Consider the following 18,390-nt stretch of genomic DNA (forward strand, 5'->3'; position numbering starts at 1 on the left):
GGACTGTCTCAGAAAATGGCATTGTGAAGTGAAGGGTACTGATAGTCTGTGGGCCTGTGCCCTGTGGTTCTCTGTGCCTTCCACAAAGCTACAGGGGGTAATTATGAGTATTAACATAATGGACCAAAGACAGCATTGTTTTGGGATAGTGTTCATGCAAGAGTTGTCTAAGGATTAATCCTTTCTGCTGCCACCTCTATAGTTTACTGGAAAAAAGACATAAGTTCTTGGTTCTAAACTTGAACAGGAAAGGCAAAATCATACTTATGCAACTATTTTGATTGCATTTTGTTGTTGTAGTCTTATTTCAGATAAACCTACACTGCATGAATCATAAGAAATTACTAACCAGAAAACAGATTTATAATGTCAAGAGGTGCTTTTGCTCCACAAATAACTAGTTCTCCATTAATGTCATATCTGTGTGACTGTAAGTTGTTTGGTTTGTTTGGTTTTTTTAAAACTAACATTCATTTCAAGAGTGTTGCCTTTCAACTATGTAGTAATCTATAATGTTACCTATATTTTTAGCTTTTTATGACTTTTGTACTTATCAAGCTTTAGTAGATCCTTTTTATACATCTATTGCTTTGTGAATAGTTTCAAAATGACCGTGACTATAAGCAGGTTTGCTTAAGGAGAAAATAAAGTTAAAAACATCAGAAGTGACTGTCAAACTGAAAGGAGGGCAGTGATATGTTTCCTGTATATGTTTCTATTTTTGTGATTAATCCCAGTTAGAAAAGAAGTCGGTGACCTAAAGGGGAGTAAGTGAGAAAAACTTGTCTGTGCTGCTAGCTGCAGGTCTCTGTTAACTGGGAGCTAGGAAGTATTAGCAGCTTCTGTTTTTTTTGTTGATGGTGGTTTTTTTTTGTTTTTGTTTTTTTGTTTTGTTTTGTTTTTGTTTAGTTTTTGTTTTGTTTTGTGTGGGGTTTTTTTGTTTTTGTTTTTATCTTGACTAGCCCAGCAGTTTACATGGTATATATTATACAGAAGCACCATAGGAGATCTTGAGTAAACAAGGTTTTGCATGTTATTGCCACTTCCAATATCTAGCGTTGCAATGGTGGTGGTAGTGCAATCCTGGGCCTTTCCAGGCTTAATTATTCAACTTTCTATGATTATCTTGATGGTAAAATTCATTGCTGATAGGTGGTATTTCTGTTTTTAAAAAGCTAAAAGAAATAACTATAAACTATAGTTGATAGCTAAAATTTCTAGTGGGTACATTCTGCAACGTTCCCTGGCTGCCTTGCCCTCTGGCTGGGGACGTGGCTGGACTGCAGCTGTGTGCTTACTGCCTGCACAGGTAAGAGAGGAATGGTGGGTCTTGTGAAGGCTCTTACAAAGGAACAGCTGGGAACTGTTACTGGGTCCTTATACAAATAAGCCTGCGTACCTTCAGCCCTCATTTGGAGTGCTTAGAGTCCTGAGGGCTAACTCTGGCATTTTCGGAATGAACACCACTGAAAGCTTAAGCTACAGTGATTTGAATGCTAAAGTCTAAAGATCTGCTTTCATTACAACTTGGACAAATAATGCAGTCTGCCTTTGCAGGCAGAGACATGTTTTTTTATTTGTTTGTTTTCTGGAATATTACTCTAATTTGCAATTTTTTTAAAAGTCCACATAAAACAATTTTCAAAGACATCACCAATGAGTAATAATTTTATTAGCGGCATGCGTTTCAATACAGCTGTATTAATAGTAATATTTTTATAAAGAGGAATGATGCTGTGTTGAAAACTGGAACAGGCAGATATGTGTCCATCCAGACATATGTACTTATGACTAGGAATAACTAAAAATTATTGTTTTAATAGCTCTCATGAGTCTCATCTGAGATCTAAGTTTGGATTTTGCTATGTATCCTAGAAACTCTTCTTTCAATAAAATGTGTAATTGTCTTCTGATAATGTCATTGTGACACTAACTACAACTTGAAGCTGAATTCTTTGCTCTGATTTTATAGTTTGAGAATTTCGGCCTCTTACAATTAATTAATTTTCTTCTTTACAGTTTAATTTAATAGATCCTTGCTTTCTGTCATAATAAAATTCTTCATCTACTTTTTCTGTGTATCTTTCATTACTTTACTCTTTTTTTTTCTTTGTCATTCATCTCCTCGAATTAAATAATCTGTCCTTTTCATCTATGTTTCTGCATATTTTGTATGCATATATTGGGAGTTTTGTAGATTACATAGAATGTGGTTGAGTGAGTGTCACAGTGAATATTAATGGCCTCGTGGTTATTGTCTGTGTGAAACTGACAGTTTCCTCAAAAAATGGAGAGAGCAAGTACTATGAATAGTTTTGAGGTGTTTGTTTTGGGGTTTTTTTCCCACATATTTTGGAATAATTTTTGGGCATACATGCACTTCAGTCCCCCTTCATTTGTTTCTTATACAAAGCTTTGATTTGATCCTAGTAGGCTGGTACTCTTGCTTTGTTTATGTTAGAATGAGTCATAGGAATAGTCTTGTTCACATACACATACTTTGTTTTTTTCATTGCTAATTGTGATCTCTGAATGGAAGAGAAAATAGTATTATTTGAAGACTTAAGATGAGCACTGTTATAATTGTAAGAAGTGTGAAGGGATGTAAAGATTCTTTGAAATGAGTGAATTTGTTATCCTTTTGTCACCTTAAACAAAACATGTCTGTTTATATTGATATTGCCTGAAGTTTTAATAAGACCAGGTTTCTAATTTGCTAGATATGACATGCATACAGAGAAATACTCTTTTCCTGTAGCAGTGCCTAATCTTTAAATATACAAAAACCAGAAGCTGAAAATAAGGCTTTACAGTTCTAGCATTTTCTTTAAACACAACTTAATTGCTTTTGTCTTTCCTCCCGTTTGTCCCACATTGAAAGAATATTTCTTAAAAAAGCAGATTTCAAGAAAAGTTGTAATGAAGTATTAGTTTGCTGTCAAAAACCAGTGCATATTGGTTAAATGAAGTTGCAACCATAAATGAACAGGCAGCACATGAAGTCAGACATTCCTCTGTGTGTTATGCTCACAGTCATCCTGAGTTGAGTAAACTGGGCCACATAATTTAAAGGAGGACCCCTCTCAGCTTTGTGTTACTCATGTACCACCAAGGACTCGTACTCAGGGGGCAGCAGGGAATTTGAACACTTTTTTAAAGCAAACAGTTCCAAAAATTGCAACTCTAGGGCATTTGATCTAAAACCAGATTTGTACTTGCTATTAATTGGGTCCAGGGGTGCACTTAACAGCATGGAGCAGAAAGGGAAAATTTTATCTTTGCGTCACGAATGTAATGAAACTCTTGACCCAGTGCCACTAATAGCTATATCTTAGTTGACAGAATCTTGCAGCTTTTTCAAGTTAGGAGGACAGCAAAAGCTCAGGGCTGTGAAAAGAATTTCATTCTTAGCTGGGTAATAGGAGAGAACAAAGCAGCTTCATTCATTGCTTTGTGTCTCAGACTCATTTTTTTAACTGCAGTTTCCATCTGAGATGAGAATTTCAGTGGAATAAGAGAGATGGGTTTTCATATAAGTTGTTTCAAGCTTACTGTTTCTGCTGGAAACAGCCAGATTTAAGTAGTAAAGTATCTTATTTACGCTGAGAAATACTGGAGGAGGCGAGGAAGAGCCAAGTAAGAGATAGTTCTATGATCTATTTGTGAGATAGTATTATTTTAAGGCGAATAATCCTTAAGTTATTACGAAGTATTTCTCAATGGGTGGTATTAGAAAAAGTGGTAATCAGAATAAGATGTGCCTCCTTAGATTTTGTAAATATTTAAAGTTTTGGGCTTTATTCAAGTTTCTTTGAGACTCCTCCCTCTGGGAAACGTGGAAATGTTATGTATGCATCCTTTCCTGAAGGAATTTAATAATATTCCCCTCAAGCTAATGTTTAGCTGAATTGGAGATTTTGCCAGCTTTAGCAAATGTTCAGTTTCTGCTTCAAATGGAATTATTTTTTAGATTTTTTTTGACCTGAAGTCATTAATTGTTTTCTTGAAACACATTTGGTATCTAATGTTGGGTTTTTTTTATGGTAAGGCCAAAATTTCACTGAATTCTGTTTGAAGAAAACTCAATCAAAGGCAAATCAAGTCAATCTTTCAAAGATGCTCAGTGTGGAATAAAACCATCAGTAAGTAAAAAGTATAGAGTTTTCATTCAGACAACCATTGCAGTGCATTTTTCAAAGAACTGGTGCCAAATCACCTCTGAAATTTAGCAGGTGTAAAACGTTAAACTTAAGACTCTTCAGAAAATCCAAAGTACAATCCAGATTTTGGGCACTAAATAAGTGTGGGAGAATAGGCAAGTAAGTCTTACTTCAATCCTGAAAATGAATTCATTAGTTATGCTTAAGCAAAAGATTGACAAAGCTGACCTTTCTTTTATTTAGGTTTTTAATAACCTCTTCCAACTGTCTTAAAAATTCAATTATTCACTGAGAAAAACAATTTAGAACTTTTAATTTTTTTCCAAAAATGTTCTTGAAAAGGATGTCTTCAGAAAGTGTATTGGACAGTAGTTGTAATTTTTTCTAGATTGTGAAATGGCTGTGTGAAGAAGAAGCTTGCCACTGAAGTGCTTAATGGAGCTCTAGAGTATTACTGGGACTTCTCAGGTTGGATTTATCCCAGTGATTAAGGATTGGTGTAATTATAAAGCAAAGTGCTTTTTGTAGTATTTTCATATAGCAGAGGAGATCACTATTAAATGCACTCCTATAATGTGATATTGAAAAGAATTAAGATTTTATTGAATCTTGAAAGAATAGATAAATGTAATAGCACATTACATTTAACCTTATCTTCCAAAGCAAAGCATCCAGGCAGAGGTTAGATCAAAGTATAATCAAATTAATCTTGCAGTGTTTAGAAAGCTGGTAATGGTTAACACAGAGAAATTATGAATTAAATCTGTTAATCGGGAATGAATATTTAAGGTACATATCTGCAGAAATAGAGAACGTTGTAGTGATTTCCCTGGCTCTGTATGTTGAAAGGTATTTTTCCTTTAGGAAATAATTTTATGGTCCTACTTCGTGATGCCCATCTGTATTACCAATTAGGTGCCTAGTTCCTTGGAAAAATAACCCTTGCCAAACTCTTGGTTTCTTGAAGAACAAGCACCATATAAAATATTAATAATCCTTATTTTGGTGCTCCTTTTCAAAAAATGTTAATGATTTTGATGGTAACCATTGACTCCTTCAGAAAAGGTGCTCAAGGAATTTGTTTTCTGAATCTCAGCCAATCATTATTTAAAATGAAAGATCTATACAGTGATAGTAAAATCAAAGTTAGTATTGCAGTGTCCATCTGAGTTAATAACTAGTTACAGAACCAGGTAAGCATCGTAACAAAAAATTATATTTTACTAGATATAAATAACTTTTAAATAGTTAATTCGGGTTTGCTTTTGGTGTATTTCCATAGATTTTATGTAAAATTAGAAACTTAATAGTGTAATTTTTGTTTTCTAGTGTAATAACACCTTGGAGTTCTCTTTATCTGTAAAAAATTAAAAAGGTGTGAAGAAGAAAAGTATGTGTAGGAGGATGCTCTATCACAAATTCCTAAACTGAATTATCTTTTTAAAATCAGAAATGTTATCCATGTTTGTTAAAGAAACATTCTTTTCTGCTATCATTAAACTTCTAAGGCACGTAGAGTTTCAGCCAGGGAATGGGTTATGTTTTTTGCTCAGTCAGGGACCCCTATACAAATGTTTAATTAACTTTCAGCCAGTGCCGATGTAGTTGTATTACCCTCAGCAGGCTGGCTGGGCTCCCCCTGGTGGCTCATTTACACTGAAGTTCTGTTCTTGCCTTTAGGATCTGTTTACTCAAGCGAAGAAAGCTGCTGAGCCCAAGTATCAGTTCCTTGTGGGTTTACTTGTTAATTGAAAAATACCAATAATGTTCTCCCTCTTTTTTTTCCTGCCACATGATGTCCCATTGGCCCCCATACGAATACATATTCATAGAAAAGGTTGGGCCTCACAAACGAATTCCAGGAGCAGGCATATCCCCTTCAGCACATGCCCTCTTCACCACTTAAGGTCCTCTCCTTGTGTTGCCCTTAGGACGACCCCAAACTTTACATTTGTGCTTTATAGGCTTCTCTTACACAGCACAACGTGGCCAGCAGCAGAACTGGTTGAAACCAGTGATGTTCATCAGATGGCCTTCGCAAAAAGAGAAACTATATACATCTTAGGCTGGTGGCTATACAAGGTTGCGTAAGAGATTGACACGAATCAGATGAACATATTTCACATATGTCATTAGGAAGTGGGGAACAATGGGAATTAATGTATAAGGTGGCAGTGTCTTTCTTTACTCTCTACTCTTTAGTACTTTTAGTAAGTAATTTTTTTCTCTTTTAAACATATCCAAATAACTTAATAGACATTTCCCAAACAGCTTGAATTGTGACCTGAACAATGTGACATGTGACACATGGACAGCAGTGTATTAATTTTGTGTTTGTATGCTGGTGGACATGTGCAGCCAGACAGTGTGGTGTGCAGATTTTTTTCACCATTACAAAATGAGGAACGTAGTTTCATACTGTGAAATTTTATTATTTTACCACCATATATTTATATTGCTGAAGGTCAGCAGTGCTTGTAGACTGAGTTTAGTGTTCTTCAAGAAGGCAGAGCTACCTGAACAGGAGCAGTGACAGAAGCTCTTAGCACTCGTGGGCGCAGACACAAGCTGCCTACTGCAAATAAATGTAAACAATACTAGGATCCTTATTTATGTAGAGTGTAACTAAGTGTTGCTGCAGTATAAATAGTAGTTTGTTCAGTGGATGCCTTAACTGCATAATTTCATTTCTCTTGTAGTGAAAATTGTTCAGATACATAGACTGCCCATTTAGTGTGAAAGTTTGTCAATAACTTTTTCTGTCTGCTTTTGTAAGATATAGTTACATTTAGACAAAAATTTCCAGATTGTTACTCTAACCTGTGAGAGACATGAGCTCCTGAAGCCACTGGTGGTTTGTGGAACTTCTGCACAGGTCTTCCTTTGTCCTCTGTTTCATGAGGTCATTGTAGTGTGACAGCTGAGTACATTGTAAGCTTGGTTTCATTTAGATAAAATGAACTGAGGGCAAACGCTGTATTGGAGGCATTCATGGAAGTTTTTGTGTTTAACAGTGGATATCAGAAGTTGTTTTGCTTTCTAGAAGATAATTGATTTTCACAGTCTGGGGACACATTTTATGCAATTTATCACTGTTCCATCACTTCGTATTTCGCTTTCATCAAAGCTAAGTTTCAGCTAGGTAAACTTTTATTTGATGCAATAGACAAATATGTCTATAAAATATTTATTGTTATTGTATTTATTGTATATTTATTGTCTCAGCCATTAGCTTTTAATTTTTTAAATTAATTTTTTACTTTTATGATGTTGCATTTTTGGGTGTTCTAAAACCGCTTAGGCAGTATATCTGCACAATGTGCAAATGGCAAATAGATTCTTCCATCTTTACGCTTTTATCTTAGCCTTTCCATGGAGGAAAAAGCATTACTGAGCTTAGTAATGCTGCTGATGAAATTATGTTTAATAATGTACAATATCCTGTGAATGGCAACACAGAAAATATATGCAAAGACATCCCTTTGAAGTTCTTAGTTTATTACCTACTTACTACACTTACAGTCATATTACCTTATCTGGTGCTTCTCAGCACTTCATTCAGTTATGAAACTAAGGGCTGGCAGAGTGGGAGGCTATCAAACCCCCCCTGAGGATCTAATAACATGATGGCTGCATTCAAGTCTATATCAATTCTATATAGCATTTAAAAGGTGACTTCTGATATAATATCTCACCACCATTTGTTATAAATAGCTTTTTAATTTTGCTTATGATGAGGATTTACTCGCACAAGTGTTCCACCTAAAGCTCCTGCACTCCTGGGGCTTCTTTATTTGTAGCCAGCCCACAGTGCAGAATAGTATCTAAGACATATTGGTCCAGGGAGCAACAGGGTCTCCCATTCAGAGGAGAAGGTACCTGCACACTACTCTACACTACTTTGAAATATTTTGATATTTAAAAATTATTATTTTTCTAAACTATATTTGGCTTAAGGTACCTTTAAAATTTGCCCTAATTCCATGACTCACTTTGTACTGCTGAGAGCTGAACTTTTTGTTTGTCTTTTTTAAACTTCAAGGGATGAGAGATGAGCTAAACACATTTTTTATTGATCTAAAAACTTAATTTGGTTTTAGTGTTGTGTAACTTCAGGATTCTGTGAAGCCCAGAGAGTTGGTTTGCATGTCTTGTTTGGTCTGCGTTAGACAACTTCTAGCTGCATTTTTAATTTGGGTGTGACTTGCTTCTCTGTACCTAAGATGAGTAAATAAGACAGACTGAAAGTGGAAAGAAGTGTCCTGCATTAAATTTACTAATATAGCTGGGATCTGCATTTTCTTTTTACTCTCAAAACGATGTAGGAGAATAATTGCTATTTTAAGGGAAATAAAGCTGCATTAATATTTGAGAGTGAAAGTGGGCTCCTTTTCTGACTTACTTCTTAGTATAACATACTAAATTTTCCACTAATTGTATATGTGGACATTGCTTTATTCTGCAATATCTTTAGAAAAAGGAAAACTTGTGTTTAAGGTGTGCTATTGGGAATTTTTATGCGTATTTATATATACATGTGTATGTGCTTGTAAGTAAAGGCCTCTGAATACTTACGGGCGTGTAACCTTAATTTTAGCTATGAGCTGATATAAACATACCCTGACAGCAGAATTTAATTTAAAATTGTATTTAAGATTCTCTTCTGTAAAATCTTTTGAAATCCAGCTCCTGACAAATCCCTTACTCTTACTGTTTGCAGTTGTCACGTGCTTTACCCTTTGGTAATTTTGTCATCAGTGCAGGTGAGAGGTTCCGTTGCTTTGATGCACTTGTTAATACCCGAGGGTAATGAAGTGGATCCTTTGCAGAAATTTTAGGTTACAGATGACTTTGTACCTTCCAGAGGGATATATCTAGTCCAACCTCTTTTCAAAAAAACACTTTGTTTTGTTGGGTTCTTAAATAAACTGATGATGACAACAAATAAGGTGATAGAGTCTTCATCAATTTCCTATTAAGTAAATACAGATGATAAGGTATTATATAAAATGGAGGGCATGGGAGGTATAGAATAGACTGGACAGATAGGGTAAGATGCTTGGAGTATATAGGAAGCATGGTATTATGTCTGAAAACTTTGATGAGGCTGTAAAATCTTCTGTTAGATAGTAAAGGGAGTGTAGTATATACAGTGTATGTAACTTTTCTGTATTAAGTTTGAAGACAGTGAAACTCATTCCTAGATCTCAGGGCTATAGTCTCTTGGTCTGTGCATTGTGCATTCATAGCTAACGTATCTTTTTGACAAGTAATGTGGAGTCCAACCTACCAACTTCTAAGCATATTATGTTCACAATTAAATGCATATTTTCTAATTCACTATAGCTTTTGGCTTCAATATCATATAATAGCTACAGTGCCTTTTATATAAAGATGATTTTATGATGACTGAAAAAGAATCAGAATTACCTGGCCCTGGTTAAAATTAAGTATTATTTATGAACAAAAACTTACTATTTTTCTTTAATCTAAGGATCTGGCAAAAATTTGGAATTTTCTAAGTGAGGACAACAAGGCAGAGTGATTGCATGTAAGCTGCCAATAAATGGGCAGTACAGAGTTTCCTTGTAATTGTGTTAGGGCTTAATGCTGTTTTTCATTCTCTCATTGATGCTTACATCACCGTGTTTAGGCCATTAACCATAGCTGATCAGATTGTTTTCTTACTTCAGTGCTGTAGGCTTGTGTAAACTGATTCTGTGAGAAGATTATTTGCTCCTTATTAAGTTAGAATAGAAACATTCTGTATGTAGGGTTAGAGATCCCTTTCTTACTGTCTGATTCTTAAGGAAATTCTTTCTAGAATAACTTTTGTACAGTGAATATATGTGTCTGGAATGTGAAAGAGGACATTGTAGCCTTAGAGTCATGGGTGGAGGGGACAGGCAAAGAGGTTGGACATATTGCAGGCTAAATCAGAAGCACAGGGTTTAGACCACAGCTAGGGAGCAGACCCACGTTGTGAAACACTGGAGAAACAGTTCCTCTTGATTACCTTCTTGGTCACCATGGGCTGACAAAGGGGAGCGTTTTAGGTGACTAAAAATTAATTTGGATCCTTTGAGTTCTTTGAGTTTGGATAAATAGCATTGCAAACGATAGGTGAAAAGGAGATTCTTCTGTAATTACTTGCTTCAAGAACTGTGGATTATATTTCTGTAACTTAAATCAGTTACTAATGGACCACCTGCTATGTAGCTCTCTGACATGTGATTTCCACCTGGTCCAGGTCACCAAGTCTCTTCTGTTATTGTCATTCCCTTAAGGCTGAAACCCCCATCTGGCTGATTCGCATGAGAGCTCCATATTCCACGAGAGCAGCTGTCATGCTGTCTTCTGGGTGAAGCATGGTACTGAAATGCCAGCTCTCTGGGTGATGTATTTGCTAAAATTAGCATTGTTTAAATAGAATATCCCAGGCTGATTGCCATGGGAGATGAGTGGGTGATACCGTATTTCTTTATTTACAGCTTTATAGAATATTAAAATCTTTATAGAATTTTAATAGAATCTTTATAGGTAATTTATAACTTTACAGGATCTGAGTGAGCAGAGTTAAGGCCTTGTTCAGTGGGGGAGGGAAGATCAGAGATCTGACGCACAATTTGCATGTTTCATCTACCTGAAGCTTACCTCAGGCTTCTTTTCATCCTCTGCTTCCTCTTCTGTAAGAGGGCTGCACTCAGCTCCCTGTGACTGATCTGGGATGTAGTAGGCAGTGACGGAAGGAAATGCAAGAGCCTGCAAATTATTCTCTGCATATTGTGAAGTTCTCTGGGAGCTAAAAACACATTGAAAAATTTAATCAGTAGTTTTCTGGTTTCTGCAAAATGCACACTGATACTCTACTGCTGTTCTGAGGTCATAGGTGTATGAATTATGCAAAAGCTTTAAGTTTTATAATTCTGTATAGTAAATTGGGAAAAGCAAAGAGGGAACATGAAAATGTGGGATAGAAAAGTGAACCCAGCCCCAACTCTGCCCTAGATTTTGCTGGTTTGGTTTTGGGTATGTCCTGTACCTTCCAACAGCTTTGTTGCCATGAACCATGGTGCTTTCTGTACACACAGCAGTAGGAGGCTTGGTTGGTTTGTGGCTCAGGACAGGAAGAGCTGTGTTCATCACATGTGCAGTGAGGGCAATTGCATGTTATCTAGAAATCTCCACATGGTGAAGAAATGTAATCAGTTAAACAGAATGTGAGCATGGATTTACTTCACGGTAAGGTATTCTCCTTGCTTTGGACAAGTTGTTGTTGTTTTCTTTTTGCTATATACTTTTTAATGTTATAGTTTCACTATGGTGAAAGAAAAGGGCCACAAGACTCCATTTTTAAAAGTACCAAGCACATCACACCCTTCAAGGTCTTTATTCTGGCTAACTAAAACAGACGTAAATGGGATTAAAGAGATTACTGGTTAACCTAGAAATCTCCAACTTGAATCTCAAGTTCAGATGATTTAAAATGCAGAATTATTGGCACAGTATCAAAAGGCAGCTTGACTTGTTTTAAGCTTAACTAGACATGAAAACAGATGCTACAGGAAAACACCATTTTAATGCCTCAAACCTCCTAGGTTTCTGACAGTTTTTTTATCAAAGAGGTAAGTGGTTATCATGACAAAGCAGAGCCAGGTATAGGGATTCTCAATACAGTTGCTCCTCAGATGAAGGAAAAGAGTATTTCTGTAGCTTTAAAACTTTGTTAAATGGAAAAGAAATTTCCTTTACCTTATAGTATAGTTTAGCTGTTAAACCTAACCAGTGTGGTGTATGGCATTTCTTGTCTTTGAATACTGCTACAATAATTTTTTTTTATTAGAGCCATCTTTCTAAGCAGGAGATTATTTTTTTCAATTTGGATACTTAAATATTTTTTATAATTGTTATTAATCAGCATATTAAAACGTTGGTGTTTACTTTGTTTTCTGGTGTTTTGGGGTTTTTTTTCTGCTTTCAGTCCTGTATTATTTATACAGTGTGAAAAATTTGTCTTCTAATCCAGTGATCTCTACTATTTTTTATCACAATCAGTTTTGCTTGCATTCTTGGTATTTATCAAGGATAATGAATTTTTTACAGAACTCTAAGTATTAAGAGTTTCCTTTCTTCATATCCATTTTTGTTACACAGCACCTGGGATATTCTTCTATTGCTTGGCATTTTAGAGAGAGAAGAGATGGTGAAGCAGTTTTCTTGGGCATTTTGCTTCTTGTTACTGAGAGAAAAGAAGCTATTGGGTGGGAAAGCTCATGTAAATGTCATATTCAGAGAGCAAAGGGCTACTGTAAAGACACATACATATCTGCCTTTGGCTTGTCCTGCAGAGCTTACTTCTGTTGATATCTCAGTGAAAAGATGAGCACAGCAAAGGGTTAAATTCTTACTATCAACCTCAGAAAGGCACATTTGCAAACCCTCCCAGTCTTGTCTTCCTTTTTTACACCTCATTCGCTCACCGCTGCTCTTCACTTCAAGGCAGATCCTTTGACCTAAGGAGATTATTGTAGACGCATGAAGGACACAGCAAGCTCTCTGTGCTTTTAAAGGAGGAGATTTTGTCTCCAAAATAGGGCACTAAGCTTTTCAGCCTTATGCTGCTTTACCTAGTCAGCACGAGGCGGTGTCTCCGGGTGCTCAGTGGACTCCTGTGGAACCAGACAGGAAACAAAAGCAGAAGTGGCAGCTGCTGCAAATGTGGGAGTCTGTGCCATTAGAGGGAAGCAATTGCTAATAAGGGCCGGTGAGACCCTGGTTTCCTTGGTTTCCATGACAGTTATTAGGTAACACAGAGATTGAATTGTCTCCCACAACTCTCCTGGGGATAGAGGGGCAAGGGGGTGTTCCAGAGACACGGCAGAGGAGTTACGACTTGCAGCAACTCATCTCTCTAAGTATGTGAAACTCTGGATTATTGTGCCGTTGTTTGCTGTTTCTCATTTGTGCTTGTGATTTACTCTTCCCTACTTTTTTTTCTTTTTTTTTTTTTAAATGGAAGACCTTGGCATATGCTACATGGTTTCTCAAATAACATTTTCCCCTTTTTATTTAGAGCTGAGCTTGGCAAAGCAAGGATATGAACAATTATACAGGTGGGCTTCTCGGGGGGAGTGAAGATATAAGGCATCCAAACAGGTTTTGGCAACCTGCTGCAACTCTGTAAAAATGCCCCTCCAACAGATTTCTGTAGTACCAGCACGGGAGACTGCCAGCAATGGGAGAAGTTCAATGGGCAGAAACAAAGAGAAGAGCAAGGAAGTGGAGGTAAGAGGAAGGTTTTGATTTGCTATGGTAGGACAAGTCTGCCTTTGGCAGCCAGTGGTCTTGGCTGCTCATCAGGACGTGGCATGCTGTGGTGTTGCACAGTGCACATGGGTGCAGCATACTTTAGCACACTGCAGTGATCTCCTGTTATCATGTCCCAGCATTCCAGAAAAAAAAAATTAAGGAAGTTGCAAACTGCACATTTTTATTTAAATGCATGCAGCCTGCTAGTACTGAAAACCATTATTCTTTATATGCTGAAAAGCAGCAGTTTGTAAGAAACTGGATGCAAAAATAGTTTAAAGAAGATTCCTACCTCTGTTTAAATACAACAAAGTCCCCATGTTAAAACCTACCTTTCTAATATGTGTGTGTTATATTAAATGTAGGCCTATAACTTACTCTTATAATTCAAAAGGCATCAGCTTTTAGTTTTTCATCCCTTGACCATCTTTGAGCATAAACATACTGAAGTATTGTTCTAGCAGTAAATATAATTTCCTGCTATTTTCCACTAAAAAAGACAATTAATGGCTAGAACAAAATATTACATAAAATCTGCACAATTTTCATGTTATTTTTACCTGTAGAAATCGGTTTTGCCGTGTATAAATTAAACCAGCAGTGTGCAAGACTAAAAAAAAAAAAAAAAAAAAAGACATCCTTTCCCATCCCAAAGCATAAGTAACCTGTTTCTAGGTGCAGCAGTAAATGTACTCAACACAGAGATCTACTGTTCACAGACATGTTTCTTGTCTGGGATTTTTTGTTTCCTGTTTCGGTATGGAAAATAAGGAACTGTTGAGGAAGCAAGCAGGTTGTCTTTTAAGTATTAGGTAAAAGATAGTGTGGCAAACTGCAACCCTGAAAGAAGTAGTGTTTCAACTTTTGGGGTTTTTGTCACATAGTTTTCAGGATAGTGGTAAGTTTAACAGGCGGTTGATACTCATGTCTGTGATTTCAGAAAAGTACTGGTTAGCTTGCAGTTTTTTCTTTTTTTTTTTTTTTTTTTAGATACCTATTTTGCTCAGTATTTGGCTTTGACAAGTTCATTGAATTGTTTCAGCACCTATATATAAGCAGTGTCCTTCCCTGGATGTAGCCCCCAGTTGCCAACTGGTAGCACAGTGATCAGAGTTCATGTGTAGTGATTTGTGGTCTGAAAAAAGAAACATTTTGGTTTGCTTTGGTTTTATTCTTCCATTGATTGGTTAAACATGAATGGTTAGGTGAAAACAATGCTTCATATTAAGATACAAGATGTGAAAAGCAGAAGTAAAAAATGTTACCTGGTTTAAAATTGCTCCCTGTCATTCCTGTTTTAATTAAATCATTAGCATTAGCTGAAGAATACATGCAACATTTTCACAGGGATCAGATAAGTATGATAGTTAATTTGTAACAGTGGGGGAAGTGTGGGGATTCTGAATCACAAGAATCCTCTCATATGCTTTTCTAGGTTTTTTTTTTTTTCTATGAGGGCTTTGTTGCATTGTTTTAGCAAGACTCCAGTATCTCAAAAAACAGTCTTTTCTTGAAAGTTGTGAAAGTTATATAGGATAAAATAGAAAAATGGCTGGCACAGTAAGTTCATGAAAGTTCTCTTCTAGAAGGAACGTAAAAAAATCCCTCCAAAACCCAATTTCAAAAAGAAAGATCCTAACCATCCCTAAAGTCCATGCTGCTCAGTGACATGTATTTGCTGGGCTGCTTTCTGCTGACCAGAGCCATATCAAGCTGCTCCAGTACTTGCTCGTCCCTCAGGGCTTATGGCTGCAATTTCTGCAGAGTAAAAACTTCTTAATACTACTAGTTGGTATTGTAGATTAAGTGGTAAAGATTGTGTTTTTCACATAATAGCTACAGTTTATCTAAATTGGGATGATGATCAAGTTTGATTTGTGGATGTAATCTGGGAGTAATGAACCAGACTTTTGTTGTCTGGAAGGAAGTTGCTCAGCCTTATGTAGATGGCCTGCTATTCTTGCCATTCCTACACAGGATGGATCTCATGAGGAAAAACTTCCTTGCTTGAACTTAGGGTTTCTGACAATCTTCTTTGTTCATGATATCCACTGATACTGTTTCTGCAGGTACTTTCTTCCTCTTTCCATTGGAAGGCATTTTGAGGAGGAAGAGATAAATAGTGAAGTTAAATTGTCTTCCTAGAGTAGAGCACTGAGAGCTTCAAGCTGGTTCAAATTCAGGGGGAAATGAAAAAATGAAATTTCTGAAAGGTCTTCCAATTGGTAGGATAACACTTGTTAGGATTGTATACCAAATTCTGTTATTGCTAGAGAATTTTATACGCTGTCCTATGCTGTCCATAAATTAAAATTTATGAGGAAGAGTTCATCTGTCTAACTGCAGAGCTCTCTGCAGTGAACTGGTTCCAAGTTCACAGTGAATCATGTAAATCTGGCTGACTTCAGAACCTCAGTTGCATATAATTAATGATGCAAATCATTCTATATCACTTGTCAGTGATTATAGTTGCTCACAGACATGTTTTATCTGAATGTTTTAATGTCTGTGCAGTTACAGGTCTATCTACAGGTAGACCAAATGCTGCTAGCATTTAAGAATGCTAGTAAGTGCAGTATTTTTTTCAAATCTACAAGTGCCCATAATGGATATCTGACCAATGTTAGGAGTACCAGCATGATAACAATGGCTAGAGGGAACTTCTTAAGGCAATCTTCCTGTGCAGTGTGCTTTGTGGGAGCAAAAATTGTGCAGTCTATTCCTGTAATTTTTGAGTGATTTGCCCCAGTAATTAATGGAAGTCATAGCTAATGATGGATTTTGCATCCAGTTTTAACTGCAGAGCTTCTTTGAGCACAGGCTACAGATGATGCAGGTTTTTTCTGTAACAAAACTACTAAAGTGGTATTTTACCTGTTGCAGCAGCTCTGTGGTACATTGTCATATGGGGGTATAGTCTTCTACGAGTTTGTTGCACTGATTTTAGGGAGGCTTAACCATTTGTTTGGGCCAAAATGTTTAACTAAGTAAGTTGTCTTCTTAGTCTTTCACTAATGCCATTGGAAAGGATTGTTGCTGAAATGAAGGCCGAAGGCGTGCAAGGGTGCATTGAAAACATGATGTGGAGTTTTTCAGTATTTCAGTAGTTAATTAAACTTTCTTCAACATTTGAGAAAAAGCCTTAGTATGCAGTGAAAAGTATAACTATAATTGTGTGATGAGGGGAAAATCTTTAGGTGTCTGTTTACAAACGAGTTTGTTGATAGAACTGTTGTGCAAAATGTCATTAGCACTACAGTTCTGTTAAGTTTTGAAAACACAGATTTCAGTGACTTGAGACAGTCAGATATTAATATGCCCCCCATTTCATGTCTATATATTATTTAAACAGTTCTGCTGGACTTCTGGTTGATTTTATCTATTGTGATAAAAAAATCTAAATAAACTTTTATGTTTCCTGATGAGATGCCTGCTGTAGCTGATAAGTTTTTGATTGTTTTTTTTTTTGTGAACGTACATTGTGGGGTTCATAAAGTAACATTATTATTATAAAGTGTGTTAACTACAGGAAGAAGTTTTCATACAGTAGAGAAAATGAAACAGCAAAGCTGAGTAAAGATTAGCAAAAAATAGTGATACTAACCTAGACCTTGCAAGCATAAACTGCCATGACTACTGCAGAAAACTCAACTTGAAAGTTGTATACTTGGAGTGGTAGGAGTACATTTATAAAAGCCAATAATAAATACCATGATATGGCAGAGAAGGTACTCCCTGCTACCAAAATAAAAGTTTTCCCTCATTATACCTGCTCAACTTAACCATTATTTTTCAAAATGTGGAAAATTTTTAAAAGGAGTAACATGGTGAAGCAAAAATGAGGTCTGTTTGTCCGAGTGTAGTTATCTCAGAGAACACAAGACATTTTAATAAAGAAGATAGTGAAAGACATGAGTCAATCTTGATATTGTTACCTTGCAGGACTTCTGAAAAGAAAAGGAAAAAAAAAACAAAACCAACTGAAAAACCTTTGGGGTTGTAATGTGGCTTTTGGACTCATCCGTGTGGTAATATGTCTTGCTTATTACAGTGATGAGTCTTATGTCCATTGATGCAGACCAATCTTTATTCTAGAGTTCTGATTCTTTGCAGAGGAAAAGTACTGCTTGTAGCTTCCTGGTAAATATTTTTTCTACTTACGTCTGCTGTGTTTCTATAGTCTTAATATATTTTGTTGTTCATACAGAGATGGTGATGAATATTCGTTTCCTTCACATAACTTTATGGAATGCAGTAAGACACACAGAAATTAAGCACTGCTACATTAGTTTTAACATCTGCCTGCCTCTTTCTCTTTGCCTCCCATTGTTTACTTTGACATGAAATTTGGTTCTGCATACTGCACAGTTAAGTGCTGTGAAAGCAATGGTCGACCTCTGTCTGTTCTTCTGCAGTGTTGTCATGTTCTGCCATCTCAAAGGCAGCAAGGGATTTGCAACTTTTGAGGCTTTAAATATTATCACCAGGTAAATATTTTAACATTTATGTAGAGTGTTTGATGGATCTGACTTGACTGTGGTGGCTTGGGTGTATGGTTTGCACCTTCAAAAATAATTTTAATATGTAGCTTGAAATGATGTGTGCCCATTTATTGTGAAGAGTGTGCTTTTTTGGTTTGGGTTTTTTTTTTTTTTTTTTTTTTTTGTAAGTAGATATTCTCTTCAAGTTTGAATTGAGACTGAATCCTAATGGGCATTTCAAATGCCAAATTAGAGTAGCTGCTAGCATTTATTTTAAATGCCAGACTAGAGCTGCTGCTAGCATTTACCTTAAAGCTTGTAAATAGTTCGGGAGACACTGACATGCTTTTTAAGGGAGGAGGCAGTAGCTGAATCTTCCTGATGGGAATGAATTGTTTTACATTTACCTATGTTTTTTCACTTCTTACTTGCTTAAGTTT

This window comes from Calypte anna, chromosome 4A (genome assembly GCF_003957555.1).
Source record: "Calypte anna isolate BGI_N300 chromosome 4A, bCalAnn1_v1.p, whole genome shotgun sequence".
NCBI classification, from domain to species: Eukaryota; Metazoa; Chordata; class Aves; order Apodiformes; family Trochilidae; genus Calypte; species Calypte anna.